The sequence below is a fragment of the Anoplophora glabripennis genome, unplaced genomic scaffold (assembly GCF_000390285.2).
Source record: "Anoplophora glabripennis isolate ALB-LARVAE unplaced genomic scaffold, Agla_2.0 scaffold458, whole genome shotgun sequence".
NCBI lineage: Eukaryota > Metazoa > Arthropoda > Insecta > Coleoptera > Cerambycidae > Anoplophora > Anoplophora glabripennis.
The window spans coordinates 356,807-364,643 of record NW_019416594.1 but is presented as its reverse complement, the minus strand read 5'-3'; positions in this window follow the sequence as shown (position 1 = coordinate 364,643).

The window sequence follows — 7,837 nt, the reverse complement described above, 5'->3', positions numbered from 1 at the left end:
ATAATGAAGGTTATTTTAAACGCCTTCACCTTCACCTCTAAAAATTATATTTACTCTTTTGGTTTTCATGATAACAATAATTTTTATATCGCTTACAATACTTAGAAAGTCGGTATGACAGTGACACTTTGTAAAGATTTACACCGACGTGATCCATAAAAAAATTTCAGGCATTTCGAAAAACTAAATTTGATTACGTTTTTGCTTTATTTTAGTTGATTTGAGTTTTCCAACATTCAATCGTCTTTTACTCGAACACTTTCGTATGTAAGATGGCAACATTTTAATACTGCTGGATCGACAATGAAACGATCTTTCAGAATCAAGAAAAAAAATAGGGGGTTGCTATTTAATAGAAATGTCGATGACGTTATTACTCGAAGACAAATGACGGTTGAAAATCGCCTTTTATGCTAAAATATGTATTTTTTAAATTAAAAATCGACCTGTTTTTTACCCCAAAAAAAAATGGTTTCGTTTTTACTGAATTTATTCCATACTTTAGGCGTTTACGGTATAAAGCCTACAAAGTTTATAAGAGACTATCGGTTTACTGTTAGAGGTAAACAGATACGTATATCATATTTATTTCAATGATTAAACACACTCTATTTGTTGATTTGATTCAATAAATATTCTATATCAGGTAATCACACCTAGTTACCACTCATGTATTTTAGTCTTCTTTCCCTAATAAAAAATATAAACACTTCACAAATGTGTCAAAACAAATTTTTCTTGCATGGAAAAAAATGTAATTTTGGAAATTATGAAATATTTATTGAGAAAATTAATGACATAATTTATTTTTAAATTCAAATTGCAAATTTTCCTAATTACGACCCCAATTAACAAATTCAATAAGTCGGGATAAGAACAAGTAGGTAAGCAAAGTCAAAAGGTAAAATAAAATTATGAATGTCCCAAAAGAAAAAGGATTTCATATGAGGAAAAAAGATTTTATTAAATAAAAATTTGGCAAATTTTTACATGTTTTTAAAGGGTAGATTAAATATGGAAGAGGATATCGGACCAATCATTTGCCATTCTCGATTTCTTCTAAGAAAATTCTGTGTCACATACCTTTTTCGAACCTCCCCCTGAATTTCATTCATAATTCTCCGAATTCCTGCCTTTAATTCAGGAATTTGAGCAGGATAAACTTTGGACTTTAGGAATCCCCACAGAAGAAAGTCGCATGGCATAAGATCGCATGGTCTTGGTGGCCAAGTCACTTCACTGTTACGTGAGATGAGTCATCCATTAAATTTCTGCCGTAACAAATGAATAGTTTCACGTACTATATGGCAGATGGTACCATCCTGTCAGAACCACTTGTTATACAAATTCATGCCATCCAAATGAGGCCACATTTAATAGCATCTCTCGATATCGTTCTCCATTGGTAAGCACTGCGCTTCCAGTATCATTATCAAGAAAGAGGCGAAAAATCATCCCACTAACGTAAAATCCACACCACACTGTCCCTCTTTTGATAAACAGTGGTAGTTCTTGAATGACCGGAGGATTGTCTCTGCCCCAAATTCGACAGTTTTTTTGTTCACATACCTACTAATCGCTAAAGATGGTTTTCTTAGCAAAATCATCATTCACTTGTAGGTTCTCCAGCATCCAATCAACGAATGGCGCATTAAATGGTTGTCTGGTTTCAATTCCTGGGTTGGCTGAATCTTGAATGCATGCAGTTGCAGATCTTTTGTTAAAATCCGCTGCATTATGTTTTTTGAAATTTTTAATTGCAGTGACCGACGGCACACTAAGGTTGCGAAAATTTCCGACACTCACCGTAACAATATTTTCAGCTGAACGGCCGGTGCGAGGCCGGACTGTTTATTATTGTCTGCAGCCGAACCTGTTTGTTAAAATTTGGCAACTAATCTTTTCGCAGTTGTTTCATTCTACCAAACATTTTGCGTAATTTGCGCACAGTCTCAGCTACACACTCTTCGTACACATTCACAATATTCTCTCGCTCATCCATCGTAAAGCGCTCCATTTTGTCTAACCACAAGGTGCATTTACTTTAACATGTGATCCTACACAATAGTGCCAACTCATCCGAATTGGAATATATAAATAATATGCATACATATTTTTGTTCCATAATCTTGTAGGAAAGATTATAGTAAAAATAAATTAAGAAGTTCTATTCTTTAAAGTACCAATTTGTATATGTGTCGAGTTCATCAGTAAGAACTCGACACTCTTATAGAAATACACTACTTTCAAAATAATACTCCCATCATCTTCATAAACGATAAAGCATAGAACGGAAAAATGTATACACTTTATATGTATGTTCACCAATCCTCTAAATTCTGTAAATAATTCTTGAAGGTAAAGCTACTTAAAAAAATTAAACAATATTGTGCCTCAAAAACTAATGTCTATTAAAGATTTATATATTTGTATAGATTAACAGTTTTATTAAAGAAGTTAAACTAAAAAGGTTTCTTATGATAAAAGTAATATTAGATTACAAAATAACTAAAATTGCAAATATTTTAAAAGATTTTTATTGACATATATTTTCCATAATAATTCTAACAGCAATTTACAACCGTCACAATAACACTGACCAGCACCACTAGTGACTGTATTGACTGTTCCTATCCCTGCCACCCAAAATCTACCAATTATATAGACAGAATAAACAATCTATTGTGTAAGTCAGAATAAATTTGAATAATCGTTCAGGATAATACAGAAAAGGGCGATTAATTATTAAGTGGATGTAGATATCGATTTTTGGAAGGACCATTAATAGATTATATTTTTCCAATAAGTTCTGTTTTGTTTGCATGAGTGCATATTACTACTACTAGATACCAATTTTTATAAATTTCCCCATGAATTTTTAGTTTAATTTAGAAATTGCAATGTTGTAATTATCACCAATTGCACTATTAAAGTGCAAAATTATATCATAGAATATGCTAATTTTCGGGCAATATTTGGAGAGACAAAAGAATAACACTGATTTTGACTGACCTTCTGACGCAGAAACCAGAATGTACTTTTCCGAAGGATTTTGGTGCGCTGAATTCGAATCCGAGGTCCAAACATATCAATTGGCTCTGGTTTTCGAGATATTCTAACCTAAAAAATCGAGATTTTTTTACATATTGAGGTAATGTGACATGGATAGGTATATTTTATTGCTTTTGCCATTAATGGGTCGTAAAGTACTATACTTACTCTTTAAAACACACTTGAATTTCCCCTATATAATTTTTTGTCTTTGAGAAATCACACGTTGAAATTTAATAGTTTGACTAATTTCTTGATTTTTAATATACTGATAACACAACACCACAAACCTAAATTCATCAGCATCTGGAAGTAGGGATCTTTCATGTTTTTGAGGTCGCTGATCATGAATCTGAATTCTAAAATACTGTATCCTGTCAAATTTTGAAATGAATTTTAAAAAAATTTTTAAAAATTATTTTACGCATCTGGAAATACTTTACACGTAAAAGAGACTAACACGCTCAATCCCGAACTCATAAAACCTATCTACCGATACCCTAAGCCCATAAACCCATAGAGTTTGTGGTACTGTGTTGTGAGTATATTAAAAAATCAAGAAATAAGTTAAACTACTAAATTTCAACATGTGATTTCTCAAAGACGAAAAATGACGTCAGGAAAAATCCAAGTGCGTTTTAAAGAGTAAGTATTCGCTGTGAGCAAGTGGGTAGAGGGGATAGTCAAACATTTGCGAGCGCTAGTAGCGTCAACTTAGTGAACTTAGGTCGGAAATTTAAAAATCTTCTGCATAAGGATATTTTTAAATGGGACACACAAGTTGTTGTATCAAAGATTATAAAATTACAATTACGGTTACAATAGTGACTGTGTATTTTACAAATTCCCTAAAGCTACTCATAAACTGGGTCAACGACAAAAATGGATTGATGCAATTAGAAAAAAGTAAGTAAATATAACCTTCAATTTTAAAATAGACATTGATTGAAAATGTAAGTTGTGATATGTGGATCAAAATTAATGTTTAAAATCTATCTAAATAATAATTAAAATTTTATGTTGTTGTAGGTAGAGCATTTAATCATGGGCCAGGATGGTTACCTAAAAAAAGTCATGTAATTTGTAGTAGTCATTTGATCACAGTTTGATTGAAATACTCATTTTTCCAAAACTAGAAAAATAAATAAATAAATAAAAAACATTGCTATTTAGACCATATTTTTAATCATTTCTTTATTTATTGCAAGTATAATTAAATTTTGGAGGGAAAATTCTCCTATTCTAATAATCGCAGTCAACATAATCACAAAATGAAGTGCAAAATCTTAAAAATAATAATTATAACGAATAAAATTGTTTACTTACTGATATTATTCATAGATTACGATCTAATAACTTCTTTGTTACGTTAATTAAATAAGAAGTATTAACTATCATTTGTATTTGACATATACACTTTCAGTCACTATGTTACTTTAAATTTCCGACAGAAGTTGTAGCTATAAAACCGGTAGGTGGCGATACCAGCGAATTTATTATCTCTTTACGATCTCATTAATGGTTTTAGCAATAAAATGATATAACCTCAAATATGTCAAAAAATCGCAATTTTGGCACTTTTAGGTTAGGGTCTCTCTAAATCTGAGTCAATTGAGAAATTTAGACCTCGGCGTACCAAAATTGTTTAGAAAGTATATTCGTGTTATTGGGTAAAGTTCCTGTCGGCCTATGTATTGTATACACCGCATATTAAAACTTTTGTAACAAATATCTACAACCTTTATTTGAAAAAAGCAATCATCTCCAAACTCATTATTCAATGAGTATAACTGTAAAGGGCTTAATAGACCTTATGCATCTTCGAAATAAAGGTAAAAATGAATTATTTATATATTATTATGTGTTATAGGCTTTATGTACCATTTATATAGTAGGGAAGGTTTGTTATATAAAGACCAAATGCGTCTTATAATAATAGGTTAACCAACCTCTTGATGCATAATCGGTTATGATCGTAAAATCCGCTGTGCACTATGCAGCGACTATTACGCTCCTTCTAGTTGGATGAGAATTGACAGTATAGACACATGATGTGTGGGATACATGATCAAACCGCGTTGTGTGAAGTGGAAACTTATGTAAGTATCTAACTGTTTTATAGTTCGTAAATGTTTCGTTTTTTTTATATCTTCTTGTATAAATCTTAAAAATTATTATCTTGTGTGCCCTATTAAAAACCGCTGATGTTAAGCTTTATGGGGGAACAGAAAGTTAACGATGACAAGGAAAGTCAACCTTTCAGGGGATGTTTCACTTTTTGTAACGTAAATTCCCATGTAATGTAATGTATTGTAATATAAAGGCACTGGTGCATCTCTTCTAAGACGAAAAGCTGGCCAATTTTGAGAGCAATTTGTCATCATATTTAAAACATAAGTGTTTGTTATCTGTTTTCATTAGACTCTCAACTTCTACAATAAAATTTTTCAAAATTTAAAGTCATATGTTCTTAACACATACAACAGCTTAATACATTTATTATTATACATAAAACTTATAATTAGTACTAGATCTTTTAATAACGTGTATGGAATACTTTAATAAAAGTTATAGCTATCATTTCGTTAAGAATATAAACAATTTTGTATACTAGTTATACAATAATTTAATAAAGAATATGGTTTATAGTCACTATACAACTGTGTTGGCAATACGCGTTTTATTTCCAATATTCACCTGTTTATCTGTCACATATAATATACATGTTCTTATAAAGACAATTAGAATTCTAATAAAGAATAAAGCGCATTTCTTTCAGTGGATATCCACAGAAATTTCTAAAAGCATATACCAATTGATGTAAAACTGTTGTAAAATAAATCTGTAATACAAGACCGGAGGAGAAAATAATGGAGATTGCTTTCGATATATTATATAAAAATATTGCTCAATTGCAAGAGCGGAATTCATGAAATATGTGTTGAATTAATAATAACGTTATCACGAACAGCAATTTATATCAAAAATTGATACATTCTATAAAACTTATAATGATAACAGTGATAATATAAAATTTTGATGTGTTTATTTCTGTGAAACGTTTTCATGTTTCCTTAATTCGTTCTTCACTTGGTGTCTAGAGAGAAAAACATTGTAACAAAAGGCGAAATTATACCTCGCCCGAAAGTTACCAAGGCTTTTAAAGTGATAAAACAATAATACACTATAAAAGTTAAAACCTGTACGTAGAGTTCTAGAAACTTTTTCCAACAAGATCTACATATCTTAGTAGCTATGCTGCTTAAAATTGCTATTAATTTAAAAGGAAAGTTTACTTAGTTTAAAGTCTCTAACAAAAATTTTTGTCACCTTTAATGGAATAATATTTAATTTGCGTGTATCATATTTCTCAAAGTAGTTATAAGCCAAAAAATACATGACATACTTCCAAAAATATTTGTTTCATTCAAGGACCCAAAAGTGGAAAGGCGAAATTTAGGAACAGATTAAATTATCCGTGTATAATTTTTTTAATAGTTATTCCATAGAATTACTATTGCAGAATATTGATCGAGGTTTGTGGAAAGTTTGTGGAGAGTAACCAAACTCTATAGTCTATTTGGCGTATACATACAATAACTAACTATTAAATATTGTTATTATTATCTTATGAAACTATTATAATTATTGTGATTGACTGACTGTAGATAAATAACAATTCGTTGTTTTTTCTACAAAGTTCAAACCTGGGGCTTTTATTGTTCTGTTAATTTATTAATGATTTACCAAAAGTAGTGACAAATTCAATGTGTTTATTGTGTACATCTGATTTAATTTTTTTTAAACAAATAAAGACCTACAATTCCGCAAACGATTGCAAGACGACATTGTTGGTATATTTAATAGAAATAATAATAAATTAAATGTAAATAGTGCCCCAATTATGGTTCCTTCCTTATTTGATGAACACTGGAAAGGGTAACTTCTGTAAAAGATTTTGGAACAATCATTGATACAGAGTTATTGTATCGAAAACATTTTGTTCGATCTGGATTTATAATAATTGATTTTAAATAATATAGAAAGTATTGTTTATTATGTAATACTCTATTCTACAGCAACTAAAAAGCGTATAGACACATGCGAAAAAGTACGAAAATGTTACTTTTTTATATTTATTTTAAAAAATACAACTATAACATTGTGAGAACAGCACTTAACAATACATTTTATATTATTATCTATGTTCTTTTATATTATGTTAGTATTTGCCTTACTCAAATGTAATTCAAGTATACCTCAAAGCTCCTACTTAGGACTGCTTTTATTTTTTTCTGTCATCAATGGTCTACCCGAAGTAAATTTCTGTTGTTCGCCAATAACCTTAAATTCGACATACGCATTAATTAATACATTTTTCTTTTTTCAGTTTTTCATCATTCACAATTGTTTGTATATCCTATAATTAGATAACTGATTGTCTGTTTGGAATGAATGTATAAAATTTCTCTTTACAAATTTATAGAATATTCACATCGCACCAACATGGCACATATATATTTGCTACTTAACGGTTTATAGGAAACTTTCTAGCAGTTCTGTTTAAATATTGCCTGAGGAAAATGTGCCTGTACCTTATTTGTTGCAAAGATCGCCTTTTGGAAAGGAACCAGTAATCACACAAAATTTATTGCAAGAATACTCTGCAACATTCTTTAATTTATCGATACGTATGTAACTGCAACTGGAAGTAGTAAACGATTTGATTGCTCGGATTTGATAATATTCTTCTGTTTTTGAGACAATCAATAGATATGTGTTTTGT